A 16,309-nucleotide genomic window follows, 5' to 3' on the forward strand; every position below is an offset into this window, starting at 1 on the left:
ATTTTGGGTTAAGAACTCAAAATTAAGACACAGGGGCATTTTGGTTATTTCACAGTGTGACACGTGGCACCATGAGATGGTGACACATGGGATTACACATAAGCTTGCCAAATGTTTTTTAATCATATAAGATGATTAAAATCAAGATTAAATATAGGTTTGATACTTGGCACAATGTGATTGGGTCACTTAAACCTAAAGCTAATCAAAGGGTGACATGTGGCAAGGGTTTAATGTGCTAACCTAGCTATTTAAGTGTGGTTATGAAAAGAAAAATAATCAGCAGCCACTCCTCTCCTTTGTCACGCCACTTTGAGGCTTTTCATCTATTCTTCTTCATCTCTCATCAATTCAAAGAGATTAGCCATCAATCTCTTGAATTAAGAACACTAGAAATTGTTTCTAGTGTCCTGTTTACATCTCTAATCTCTTAAAAGCGTAACTTGAATTTCTAATTAATAGAAAAGGCTTTAGAAGCTGTTCAAGGGCTGCCATAGGTGTTCTTGGTGTGGACAAGCTAGAGGACAACATCTGGTGTCACGAATATGAATCTCAAAGCGCGAATCTGTGCGATTGCATCAAGAGGTTAGTGTAATCGTTCTTGATTTAATCTAGGGTTCTAAAATTAATCTGATTAATTTTAAAATCTTAAATGGCAATTACAGATCCAAAAAACATATTAAAAGAGTTTTAATATGTTGTTTATCATTGAAATCAAATAGATAAAAATAAATCTTGCATGATGCATGTGACCCTAAGTGAAAATTTTTGAATTCAATGGTATAAACTTGTATTTTTCACGCTTCCATTCCTTCACCCTATACTCATCAATTCAAGCCTAGCACTCTTGTTGACTCTAATTTTGACTGAATTGGTATTAAGTAATCCTCATCAAATTAATAATTGCTTTAAGAATAGGAAGTAATTAAGTTGAACAATAATTTATGAAGTATAAATCATTTAATTTCACCCTATTGTTTCCTTAGGTTATTATCGAAAACTGGTATCATAATCAATAACACCTAATTGCTGCTCATGTTCAATCTTACACAACAATTATAGATTATGAAGATGAACTAGCAATTAATCTCATTAAACAATTAACTAATAGGCCTTTTTAGCAAATCATTCAATAGATCAAAGACAAAGAAATCAGAAAACAATAGATATTCAAAAAGACATAAATTAAATTAGGAATCTGGTCTCACAAATTAAGCAAAAGAACTTGAATCCCTTGAACTGAGTTAAAAACTTAGCCACTCATATTTATGGCTTACAGAAGAATAAAGGAAAAATGAATAAGAATTCTAAAAGATGAATGGAGAGGTTACTGAATTGTGTTGGAGGCCAAAGGTCTTCTTCTATTTATAATAAATGGTTTAGGGTTAGGTTTTTAGAATTTTTGTCAAAAACTGCAACTGAAGCAAAATCAGGAATCTGACTGTCGATGGATACACGGCCCGTGTATCACTACACGGCCCAGGGCCGTGTAACTTACTAGAGCTGAATGGGCATGTTTCGCATGGGCACAAAAAGTTACACATGTCTCCAAGATTTACACAGGTCAAGTTACATGGCCCATGTACTTTGTTTCTTCCTTGATTCTCTGGATTTCTTCTAGTAGAATGTTACACGGGTCTTTGGTTATGCTTACACGACCTGTATACTTTGTATCAATAATGCTTCTCAATCCTTCAACCTTTTCAAGCTTCCTTCCACACTATGTTGCTCGGGAACTTCACTAAAACCCTAAAAAATACAGTAAGAGTCAAATTTCTTAATTTAACACAATTATTTCAATAACTCTCTAAACATATGCCTAATAGATAACTATACTTAACCAACTGAATTAAACATAAAAACATATTAAAAATACTAAATGTGATGGAACTAAAATTAATAAATTATGCACTTATCAATACCCCAGCAAAATCTGCACAGCCAACACCATCTACAGCTGGACCCTCTTCCTCCACAGCACCTCCTCCCTTTAACACTAAAGCCTTATTCACTTATCTTGAGAGGCTTAGTGATGATGTATATTTTGTGGATAGGAAGCTTGAATTTGGTCTTGATACCCTTAAGGATCGTCATGATCAACTCTGTGATCTTGATATGGAGACCAGAGACAAGCAGAAAAAGTTGAAAGAGATGATGAAGCAGCTCATGGCTTTTCTGGGTATGCCACCTCCACCTCCATCAACTCCTCCAGAACCACCCCTTCAACAGCAGCCAGCTCCATCCAGTCCTCTAGCAGCACCTTTGGATAAGGGCAAGACCATAGAAATATATTAGTTTTTATCTTACTCTTGTTCAACTTCTAGGAGCTTTTTTTTTAGATGTGCTGGAACAATTTTAGTCTATATTGAATTCTGTTTTCTTGAAATACAATTGGATGGCTATTCCATTGGTTTTTCATTGCTTCTCATTGCTTTTGCTGCCCCTTTATGCATACTTGTCAATACATTGTATATATTTACATACCTCTACTGGTGTTTTTAAGTTTTTCCTTGATATATCATTATGCTGTAGCTTTTCAATATACTGCACAGGCTGTGAAACTACTTATGCAAATGTTCTGCATAGCCTGTACAGTCTCTTATGCAGCTCATGCCATACTGCACAACTTATACACTCTCTTTATGCACCTGTTCTGTAAAGTATTTATTCTGCATAACCTGTGCAGCTTCCTTATCCATCACCATCATCTTTTAAATTCACATTTTAGATGCTAAAACACTGCTCTATACCAGGTAACTCTTTCTATTTGCTTTTAAATTTAACTATTCCTCTTTGCTTTGAGTTTTCATGCTGCACTACCTTAGACTTTGAGGACAATGTCCAATTTTGAATTTGGGGGTGTGTGCATTTTAATTTTTGCTACATTTTTCACATTTTGAGTATAGGAACATCTCATCCCATTCCATTTATATATATATTGTAAATATTTTACATACACATCCATACATACATATACATAACACATTCACATACACATTATACATCACTTAGAAATTGTATACATTGCATACAAATAAATTTCTTCCATTTAGTTAATGCATTGCTCATTTTTAGGAATCATGCATCATGAAATAAAATCTTTTGCCAAATCCCTTGAGTAATGAGAAGTTGCCTATGAGAGTGATTTGACTTACCTTAAGTTGGGTTTGTGGGTTAAAAGTTTCCTAAGAGATGCAAAGTTTTTAAGTGTTTATCCCTTGCCTATATCTTCTTAGCAAAAAAGCCACCCAACTAGTCCTTTAGAGATTGGACTATTTAGAGGGAGTTATTGGATAAAAGGTAGTCAAGTGATGTCTCACCAATCCTAGAATAAATTTTCTAAACCTTTCAAGGCGAAACACTAGCTTGTACTTGAAAAAGGGAGATGATTAGGCATTTTTTGATTGCAAACCTCTTATTTTAAACTTTTAACCTTCCCTTTATTACAACTAACTCTTGTAAACCCCTTTGAGCATTTGTATTCCAAATTTTTCTTGAAACCCTTATTGCTACCCAGCCAATGAACCAAACACTTCAACCCTTTTTATGAGAATAATTATTTATAATATTAGGTACACTTTATATTCAAAAAAAAAAGAAAAAAAGAAAAAAGAGAAAAATATATAATAATGAAAGGGAGAAGAAATGCTTGTCATCTTGTAAAAGTGCTAGTATATGTGCTTTTCACTATTGTCATTCAAATTGAAAGAAATCCGCCCAAGGTAATTAAAGGAAATGAGTTTAGGGGTGGCATTTTTAGGGATAATCATCAAGAGAAAATACAAGATACAAGTTTAAAGTATCAAAGTGTCCCTCTATTTTATGCATTTTGTAAAATATGCTAGCACTTGAAAAAATTCTCACTGTGTATCTCTCTCCTCTTTATATATATATAAAAAAAATGTACTTTATGTTTTCAAGATTGAAAATATTCTCATTTATTGAATCCCCTTTACCCTTTTCCTTCTTAACCTCATTTTGAACCCTATAGCCCCATTACATTCCTAAAAAGACCTTTGATCTCTTGATAGTACTTTCTACATTAGTGGAGATAGGAGTAGGGAGTTTGCCTATGGGATTGAAAATTCATTCATTCACTCATTAAATTCCATCATTCTATATAGAGACACTTTGGCTATTGATTGTTCTAAGATTCTTTTTGAGCATGACTTTCTCTTTTGATTGGTTGGTTTGGGAATTTTGGATGATAATTGACTTGATGGCTAAGCGGTGAAAGCTTGGATAAGCATTAGATTCTTTGCATCTTTAAGGATGGGTATATGGATTGTTGGTATGGCTAAAGGTATGTTAAGTTACTTTAATAGGTGATTTGTCATAGCTCTTTGGACAAGGCACCCCCTAAAATTGCATTATATTTTTAAATTTGCTTGAGGACAAGCAAAGTTTAAGTTTGGGGGTATTTGATACATGTATTTTGCATAGTCATTTAGGTTAGATTTCATGGCCATTTCATTCACTTTTTAGTCACTTTTAACCAATTTTATTAGTTATTTAGATAGTTTTTCATAATTATCAATTTTTGGATTAATTTATAATTTTACTTTGTTTTGTAGGAAAAATGGTGTTTTTGAGGGACTAAAAAGAAATTTTTCCAATGAGTGATTTCTACAGCCAAAGACATCAAAAACAAAGTTTGAAAGTTGAAAAATGCAAGGTGGCCGAAATGTGCATAACCTGCTGCATAAGTTGTGCAGTTCTACACAAGAAGAAGAAACAAACTCCAAAACCTGTCGAAACCTTCATAATTACTCTGCATGACTTATGCAAGTTCAAGTCCTACTTATGTAGCTTTATGGAAAACTGCATAGCTTATGCAGTCTCGCACTCTGCCTATGCAGCTTCACGCAGAGAACCAAAACCTGCCGAAAACTGTATAAGAGTCTGCATAACTTATGCAGTCCACTTATGCAATTTCATAGAAGTCTCCAAAGCTTGAAGAAACTGCACAACCAACCTACATAGCTTATGCAACATCACGGGAAACACCTGGAACCACCAATTTTGCTTGGAATCTGCATAAGAAACTTGCACAACCTGCGCAACTCTTCATAATGAGCTAGCAGAAGATTTTCCTCATGTGAACTTCACCTCAAACACACTATTTTAGGGCTACTTGTCAGAAAGATGTATATATGTCCTTATCCCATTTCATCAAAAAAAAAAAAAAAAGAAGGGGGGAAGAAAAGAGCAGCAGCAGAGGAGAGTCAGAAAAACAGAGAGTGAAACGTCACTTTTCCTTTTTTGCACCAGATTTGGATTTTTCTTCATTTCTTCCCTATTTCCTACCTTTCTTGTATTGGATTTCTTAGTTCTTATCATAGACTCAAGTTTTATTTCCATATTAACTTAGAATTTCTTGTAAATATTATGGATAGTGAGTAGTTTTCATTAGATTCTGGAGTTGGGATGTAATATTTGAGATATTTTGTAAATTTTGATTGGGTAATCCATATTTTGTAGTTTTAATGAAGTTTTATTCATTTCTTGTGTGCTCAATGACATGCTTAGTATAGGATCCCATTAAGTATTTTTCTTAATCCATAGTTGAAGCACCGAAAGGAGAAAACCTTGTGATAGATAATTAAGAAATTGGACTTAATTAACTTAGATATAGAAATAAACTAAGGATTAACAGGATTTACAGATTAATTAAGGAACTTAATGGGTCTTTATTAATTTTAACTCTACGAAAGTATTATTAGATTGATTAAGGCACTCTTTGTCTCACTCGAAAGAGTATTCAAAGGATTTAAGGATTAATCTCCTTAAAACCTGTAAATTCCATAAGATTGGATAACCAATTTAAAAATCCCAAAATAGCTTGAATATGAACTTTCAAACTCCGGAATCGCCCCTTTTATCATTATTAATTTCTAATCGAATTTAATTGCTTGCCATTTTAAATCTTGCCATATTTCAATTTGCTTATTTTAATTTGACGCAAATTTAGTTGAATCATTACATTGTTGAATAGATTATTAATTTTGCATATATAGATTTCACACTTCAATATCTATCAATTTATTGCTTTAATTTTAAAAATAGTTCAAATTAATCAATTTTAATATCAAAAATTCGATCATTAACACAACTCCTCGTGGGAATGATATATTTTCTATATTACTTGTACGACCCGCGCACTTGCAGTTGGGCCACATCAGTTTTGGAGCTTGGTCAAAACATAAAAATTTTTTAGCTATGTCTTATAAAACTTTTGGCACTAGTTTCACTCAATTTGCAACTTTGGAGACCAAGTTATGGCATTTTTGCCAAAACTAGTCAAACATACCAAAGGAATAGTGTTTTGGTCAATTTCTGGGTTGATAGTTTTAGTGACCCAAATTGTGCTAACAATTTAACTTAGTTAAAGGCAAAACTGGGTCAAGTGGTCTACATGAAAAGTGTAGCCCTATATCTAAGCTTTCCATTGATGTAAAGTTTAGGTCATGTAGACTAGTATAGGGAGAGTTATGACTAAATGAACACGTACTATTCATTTGGTCATTTCTTGGGTTTTAGTGTTTGGTCCTTCAGGTTTGGATAGAGAATTGGTCATGATTTTGAAAAAATTTGGGCATGGTGTCTACATGAAAAATGGGCTATTTTGAGTCTAATTTCACCTTCAATTGGCATCATACTAATTGGAGTCATACATTTTTAGTTATGGTTCAATAAAAGGACTGGACTCATTAAGTCCCAACCTGTAGAAAATCAAACACTCCCAATATCTCAATTCCTCCAACTCTCTTACTTCAATTTGCATACAATACACTTCTATAAGCAATAAACTCAACTCAATAGGTCAATTTCAAGCATTTACATAAGGTTCTCAATCATTTACGCAAACCCTAGTTTTCAAAGTTTCAAGTTTGCACAAACACTACACAATCAAACTAATCTCAAACATTTCAACTCATCACACATACTCATGGAACCATTTTTCATCACTTAAAAGCAACAAACTTTAAGTTCCATGGCTGCTGAAAATTCAAGGGTTCTTTCCTCAAGATTTTCTTTTTATTTCATGCACATTTTCACTTGATTTAGCATAATATTCATGCTTAAAGAAGGGATTAAAAGTTTAAAGCACTAAGCTTTGTGGTGACCCAATTTCAAGCTTCCTAAACTTCAACTTTTCTCCTCTTTATGGGTATCTATAGCTTCCTTAGGGTGTGGAGAGGATTTTTAATGAAGTGGACTATGGGTTTTGATGGGTAGAAGCTTGGAAAATCAAGCTTTAAAGCTTGATAACAATGGAGGAAAGAGGGAGGGGTGTGCCGGCCAAAGAGAGAGAGAGACAAGAGGGAGTTGAGTGGAGAAGATGAAAGTGGATGGGAGTTTGTTTTCTTGTGAGTTATATATTTTTTATTTTTGTACTTTAAATTTTTTTAAATTTCCATAAGCTTTTCTTTTCTTTTCTTTTCTTTTATTTTCTCATTTTCCTAATTTATTTCATAAAAATAATTTGTGTTAATTATTTTTTTTCTCTAAATTTTATTTTGACATTTAGGTCAAAATTCACCTCTGTGAGTGAAATGACCAAACTGCCCTTCATAATGCATATCGGGTCATTTTTATTATTTTTTGTACTAATTTATAAATTCTATAAATTTTAATTTATTTTTCTCTAAATTTTTTCTATATTTTCTTAATATTTCTTTCTTCAATTTATGTCTCATCATTATAGTCTAGGTGTAGTTCCAGACATTTTAACTGTCCGAACAGATATTAGTCATCGAAACAGTAAAATGTACGAACTACCTATGGTGAGGGCGTTACAATTTTAAAATATAATACATGTTATTTATATAAACCCACGTATGTAAAGAAAAAACTTCACCTTTTTAATCCAAAAACAAATATATATATATATATATATATATATATATATATATATATATATATATATATATATATATATATATATATATATATGTTTTGAGCTTCCTTTTTGGTGACAAACGGAAAAGAAAAAATAATAATTTATTAATTTTCTCATTAAAAAGTTAAATAATTAAATGTAAACTAAATTTGATTTTAATTATTTTTTTTAATTTAATCTAGTGACTATCTCTGTGTTAAATAAATGTGACTTGATGACTTATTAGACTTTTCATATTTGTGATTTTATTAATATTTTGTGTCAATATTATTTTAATTAGATTAAAGAACCTCTCTCTCTCTCTATATATATATATATATATATATATATATATATATATATATATATATATATAGCCCTCAGAGAATGAGATAGGTGACCCACACAAATAATATCTATTTGTGTGTGTGGGATGAGATTATTTGTTTGGGTCAACTGTCTCATCCTTATATATATATATATATATATATATATATATATATATATATATAAGAGGATGAGACAGTTGACCCACACAAATAGAAATTATTTGTGTGGTCACCTGTCTCATTCTCTCTCCGGCTATTTGAGGGCTTGATTTAAAATGATTTTGGCTATTCAATCAAAATTAAATGTTGCTGAGGACGAGATATATATATATATATATATATATATATATATATATATATATATATATATATATAAAGACAGTTGACCCACACAAATAGAAATTATTTGTGTGGGTCACCTGTCTCATTCTCTCTCCAGCTATTTGAGGGCTTGATTTAAAATGATTTTGGCTATCCAATCAAAATTAAATGTTGCTGAGGACGATATATATATATATATATATATATAAGAATGAGACAGTTGACCCACACAAATAGAAATTATTTGTGTGGGTCACCCGTCTCATTCTCTCTCTAGCTATTTGAGGGCTTGATTTAAAATGATTTTGGCTATCCAATGTTGCTGAGGACAATCATATGTAATAATAATTATTATTATTATTATTATTATTATTATTATTAAGAAGAGTGCTTATTTTCACAACTTAATTTATTAAGGCCATAATCAATTTAACAAATAATTTATAAAGAGATTAAAAAATTCTCAAGCTGAACAGCTCATTCTTGGTAGCTGATAGGTAGGTTGAGCTATAAAAACTTTACAATCTAATAAGATACACTAAGCTAAATAAGTTTTTTTTATTTTTTTGAGATAAGAAACTTAACGGAGGGCATCATTGGACCATGGCACTTAAATTTAGGAGTTAACATGGATGAAAAGCTTTACATTCTCTCTTTTGGAATTGAGTTTTAAACAGTGTGGAAGTTGGTTTATTTAGCAAAAACCCAACACATCCGTAATTGATGAGAAAAACATGCTCAAGTGTTTTATATCACTTACAAAAATTGTTTGTTTGTTTGTAAATTTTTGTTTAGTGAGAGAGAGAGAGAGAGAGTGAGAGAGAGAATAAAAATTAAAAATTGTGACTTATTAAGTCATTTGGCATACCATGTAGCAAACATCAAAATCCCAAATTAGATTATGGGTTTTAGATAATTTTCTTTTTAATTTTAAAAGTTATAATTAAATTATCCTAAATTAAAGATTTTGAATAAAATGAGTAATACATGCAAAATTTTGGCTTTATTCTGTAATTTAGGAGTAGTGGTGACAGAATAGGAATAGTGGTGGTAGTAGCAGTAATGACCTTATAGTGGTAGTGGTGGTAGTATTAATAATAAATAAAAAAATTAAAACAAGTAATCACAATTATATTCATTTTTGTATATAATGATCATTACATTATTCTAAATATGATTAATTATATTACATAATTATTATTCCATTACATTAAAAATTTATGTGTTATTAGACAATGTAATCAAATATATTATATAATCATGATTATGACTTTAATTACGCCTTATTAAACATGCCCTAAATAATTGAAAATGTAATTTGTGAAGTTCTTCTCGTGCAACCACTCGCTGAAACAAAAATATATTTTATATTATTAATTATATTATTTAAAATAAAAATTAATATAAAAAATTACCCACTTTTTTATTTTGCTGGTAATTTATTTCTTTAATAATTAAAAAATACTAATTAAATAAAATGATAACTATTGTTTTCCATTATTTTATTTTAAAATTATATTATTTAAAATAAAAATTAATGTAAACAATTACCAATTATTTATTTAGTCGATAAATTATTTTTGTTAATAATTAAAAAATATCAACTAAATAAAATGATAGGTATTATTTTTTATTATTTTATATTAAAATTTTATTATTTAAAATAAAAATTAATATAAAATTTTATCTAATATTTATTTAGTTGGTAATTACTGACTACTAATGGGAGATAGTCAGAAATTAGCTATTAAATTATTTTGGTATATAAATGGTAGCTAATTCTCTCGTTCCCTATGATCCGTCCATGAACTACTTACCAAATATTTAGTTGGGAATTTTACCAACTAATTAGTCGGCAATGTAGTCAGTACTTTGACCAACTAAAAGTAGATAATAAATAAATTTTACTTATAACTTAATTAATATATTACTTGTATTTAGTTGATAAATGAAATTACCAATTAAAATCCTCCTAAAATAGTAGATAATTTTAGCAATCAACATTTTAATGTCTTGTTGGGAAAGCAAGTGTAAATCTTAATATAAATCAACCAAAGCTCTCATTCTTTCATAATTCTCACTTGTAAAAAATTGGACCAAACTAAATTTAAATTAAAATTTCTAAATAAATTAAATTTAAAAGTTAATAATAAATTAAATTAAACGTACCCAACAAGCACCGGGACAAATTGAACATTAAATCAATTTGTAATTCACTCGGATGTGCACCTAATTACTAACTACATGGTTTTCAAATTCAGTCTGAACAATTCATGGAACTAAATTAATTAAAAATTAATATTTAATTCATTTTGATACTTTTCATATAAAATATGGTTTTTTATGTGTTTTATATATGAGGATGGAGTTTAAATAATAATAATTTTTAATATTTTATAATTTATTTTTAAAAAATGACAAAACTAAATTCTAGTCCTTTTATTTTTTTTATGTGAAACAGTTTACTTCTTGAGATATGTTTCTGTTTACAAAATAATAATTCAATTAATATTCATCCTTAAACAATCTTTAGCGGAAGACACCGATCTAAATTTTAGGTATAAATTGTTATAAATATTAAAATTTTAAAGACTAAGCTGTTTTAAAAATATTACAATTTTTAATCTACTAATGATGAATTTTACTCAAATAATTATTTATTAACAAATTACATATCAAAAAATAAATTATTTTTTATTAAAAATAAATGAATTAAATTATAATTTTGTAATACTTCAAAAATTAAATTATATGTTACCTAATAATTTTTTGTGTAAATAAAATTATAGTCAAATCCAACATTACAACAGTTTGAAAGAAAATTATAACCATAATATGCAGTAAACAGTTATCATATATAATAGGCATCCAAATTATTCCCTTGAGAACATGCAATTGTGTGGTCAATTGCCCTGAATCCAAATTGAGTATCCCCTGCATAAGTGAAAGCAAATGGTTTTCCCTTAAGAATAGGTAATCCATTGTTAACAACACATGGATCACCATTTTCATTCTTGGATAAGATTGAAGATTTGACTTCTTTCACATTTTGAAATCCTTTGCAGGTTACTACTATTTCTTCTTGAATTCAAAAGTAATTATTTGTTATTGTCACATTTCATTGGACTTATTTTGGACTCTCACTCCAATTGGTGATGATTGTTAATAGACAAATCTGAAACTCTATTATATTGGCAATTTCTCGCAAATTTCATAATTGAATGATAACTAAATTAGATAATATATTTATGTGAAGCATTAAAAAAATAATATATATAATATAATCTTTAATAATTGTTTCATATTTATATAAAAAATATTTTTGCTAAAAACCTTGAGTAACAAAACTCGGAAAGGATTTTCGCCATTGTTGAGTGCTGAGCCAACCTCTCTTTTTGTTTTTTCTTTTTTAATATACTTCTACTAATTATATAATTTTTAAGATACATATTTTGATATGTATTAAATGTAAAAATATTAATAAGATTTAATAATAAATTTTTTATTAATTATAATAATTATGAGTATTTGTTTGTATTATTTTAATATTAGTAATCACTATCAAATCTAATATATTCTATTTGTTTTTCTATCAAAATGTAAAAAAGAAATTGTGTTTGCTTTTATAAAAGGTGATTGCACATATAAAAACAAATGAAATTTTAAAAAAAAATGTATTTTTACCTTAAATATTGATTATAAAATTTAATTTAAATTTAATATTATTAATTATTATTAGTCCATGTGTATCTTGAATCCAATTAAAATAATTTTGGCAAAAAATATAAACAAAAAATTATAAACATGAAAAATTAAAAATATAAGATTCTATTTCAAATTTAATTTATCTCAGTCAAATTTAGAATAATCTAAGTAATTAGATGATAATTATATTAATATATGGCTATATATGTTCTGTAATCTCAAATGAAATTCATTTAAATTTGATTTTAATTTAAATTATTTTAAATTTAAAAATGTAATAAAAATCATGATTTTTTTTTCCATTTTTATAATAATATTTGGCTTTTACATGGAAAAGACAAAAGGAAAAATATAGTAGTGATCTAAGATTTAAAAGTTCTCAGTATAGTTTTAAGGCCATTTAATAGATGAAAATAATTTATTAATTTTAGCAGAAATATATATGATTAGCAATGGAAGGTACTTCAGCTATTTAATTATATAATTTTTGAGATACATATTTTAAATGCAAGATTATTATTAGGATCGAATAATATCATTTATAATAATTATAAGTTACTTCAAGTATTATAAAAACAAATGAAATTAAAAAAAAGGTATTTTAACTTTAAATATTGATCATAAAATTTTAGTTTAAGTTTATTATTATGAATTATTATTGGTCCATATCCAATCAAAATAATGTTGGCACAAAAAATAAATAAAAAATTATAAGTATGAAAAATTAAAAATATAAGATTCTATTTCAAATTTAATTTATCTCATCGAGATTTAGAATAATCTAAATAATTAAATGATAATTACATTAATATATTGCCATATACGTTCTACAATCTCAAATGAGATTCATTTAATTTAAATTATTTGAGTTTATTTCTTTAATTACTTAAATTATTCTAAATCTGTTAAAATCTCATTTAAGCATATAAAAAAATATAAATTGCAATTCAATAATAAAAATAAAAAACAATATCATATTGTATGAGTAATTAATTCAGAATAAAAGTCTAATATATTAGAGAAATTATAGAAACAAATGAAAAATTGTAAATCATTGCATTTGAAGATTCACCAATATTGGTGCAACTAATTCATGCTCTCATTATTGCCATAATATGTAGTAGGTTCTTCAAATTACTCCTTTAAGAACATGCAATTGTGGAGCTAATTGCCCTAAGCCCAAATGGACTATCCGAATCATAAGTGAATTCTAATTGACCTTTTGCACCAAGAACTCCTCCATTGTATGTAATAATGCAATCATCATTCTGCTTTTCTAAGTATGGAGGATTAACTGTATTCACGGCCCGAAATCCTTTACAGTCTAATTTTATATCTATTTGAGCGCAAATGCAATTATTTGTTATTATCACTTTCCAATTATTTTTCACTCTCACTTGGACAATTCCCTGCAAATTTCATAATTAGATGATAACTAAATTAGATAATATATACATGTGAATCACATATAAAAAATTAATATATATGATAAACCTCTTCTTATATAACTCATTTTTACATATAAAATAGGATTTACAGGCGAAAAATTAGAATTAATTACATCTTCACATATAACTTTTTTTTTATAAGTATTAAATTTTATTAAATTAAAATAAATGTCAAGAAAAATTTAGAAATATCGCTTTATAAGTAAACCCACCCATCAGGTTTTCTCAATACACTCAACCTAAAAGAGACATACTAAATGAAAAATTTTGACAAAAATACAAAATAATGCATCACAAGTATGGGAAAATAATTCACGTACCTTGAGCAACAAGGCTAAGAAAAAATAATGCACATAAAAGAAAAATTTCGACATTGTTGAATGCTAAGCAAAGCTTTCTTTTTGTTTTTGAACATATGATACGCAATGTGTAGTCTAAACTTCAGCTATTTATATAATTTTTGAGATACATATTTTGGTTCGTATTAAATGCAAAAACATTATTAGGATTCAATAATAAATTTTATGAATTTTTTTGTTATTTTAATATTAGTAATTACTGGAAAATAAATCTAATATATGCAATTTGTTTTTCTTTTACGTAGCAATTAAGAGATTTAAATATTTCTTTAAATGGTAAAAACTGTTGTTACAATATCTATTTGACTTCCAATGAAGAAAAAAAATATTTAGATTGTCAATTAACAATCCAATATTTAAATTTCCTTCTTCAACATTCAATAAAGAAATCGTGCTTACTTTTTTAAAAAGGACAAAAACAAAAGTGACGTTTTCAGGCGATTGTACATTTATAAAAAAGAGGGAAATTCTTGCCTAAATTTAATTTTATCATAAATTCAATATATTTTGTGTCTTAATTTATGATGGATCGATAAAAAAAATCTATTAAAGAAATTTATTTTTACCTTAAATATTGATTATAAAAATTAATTTAAATTTTATTGATTATAAAAGTTATTTTAATTTATTGTTAATCCATAAGTATCTTTGTCCAATCAACATAATTAAAAGAAAAAAAAAAAAAAGAAATCGTGTTTACTTTTAGAAAAGGAAAAAAAGTCATATTTTTAGGTGATTGAAAAAATGTATTTTTATTTTAAATATTGAAAATAAAAATTTAGTTTAAATTTATTATTATGTGTTATTATTAGTACATAAGTATCTTTGATCCAATCAAATAATGTAATGGCCCGGCCCACTAGTGATATTGTCCGCTCTGAGCCGAAGCCCTCACCGTTTTAAAACGCGTCACTAAGGGTTACAAACCACCAACTTATAAACCTAGCATCTCTCCCGTGTTTTGTCGATGTAGGATTTGCTTAGGGTATTACAATCCACCCTCTTATGGCTCGGCCCACTAGTGATATTGTCCGCTCTGAGCCAAAGCCCTCACGATTTTAAAACACGTCGCTAGAGGTTACGAACCACCAACTTATAAACCCAGCATCTCTCCTGTGTTTTGCCGATGTGGGATTTGCCTAGGGTGTTACAAATAACGTTGGCGTAAAATATAAATAAAAAATTATAAACATGTAAAATTAAAAAATATAACATTTTGTTCTAAATTTAATTTATATCAATCAAATTTAGAATAATCTAAGTAGTTAAATGATAGTGATATTAAGATATTACTTTATATGGTCTATAATATCAAAAGAGATTCATTTAGATTTGATTTTAATTGAAATTATTTGAGTCATGTATATATATAAACTAAATACAATCTAATATTATATTTTATTTTTTAATATTTTCTTAATAATTTTAATTATAAATAAATTAAATTATTTTATAATTCTTAATTATAAGTGTACTATTATATTATATATATGCTTATTCATAATTATAATTAAATATTATATAATTAATAAATATTTAAAATATATATTAATATACTTATACTACTATATCATATAATATATTTAATCCTAAATTATATACACACATTATATGATATATTATGTATTAATATTAAAACTCAAAACTTAAATACTAATTAAATAATATTTTATGAAAATAATTGTATAAAATTGTTTCAATAATTGAGAATTGAATTGAAACCATACCGAATCAGACTAAAACCAAAGAACTAAGAACTGTATCAAATCAAAAACTGAAACAATAAAGAATCAAACTGAAATAATACTGAAATTTCGGTTTGGTTAGATTTTTAAATAGATTACTAATCGAATCAGAACCACACATTCCTAATTAAAACTGAAGCTTGCACATAAACTCATAAAAGAATGTCACTTATTAAAATAATTAACTTTAAAATATGTTATTTATCAGTCACCTGTTATTACTTTATGTTGATTTGTATGAGCCATTTAGCAAAAGATATTAATTGATTGATGTGCAAATAAGGATATAAAAATAATCACAACAATTTCAATTTCATGCTTCTTTTCGATTTTACTTCTCTTTTCATTAGATCAGATGTGATAATGTTTCAGTGAATCTGGACCAACGGAGAACAAAAGTCAATTTCAAAAAGATAATATTTCAATTTAACTTTTCAAGCTGATGAATACTAGCTACAATTACTTGAAAAAGTGACTATCCAACGGCCTTCTTCTAATTGGTTGAAAGAGTATTTAATAA

Source organism: Hevea brasiliensis, chromosome 8 (genome assembly GCF_030052815.1).
Source record: "Hevea brasiliensis isolate MT/VB/25A 57/8 chromosome 8, ASM3005281v1, whole genome shotgun sequence".
NCBI lineage: Eukaryota > Viridiplantae > Streptophyta > Magnoliopsida > Malpighiales > Euphorbiaceae > Hevea > Hevea brasiliensis.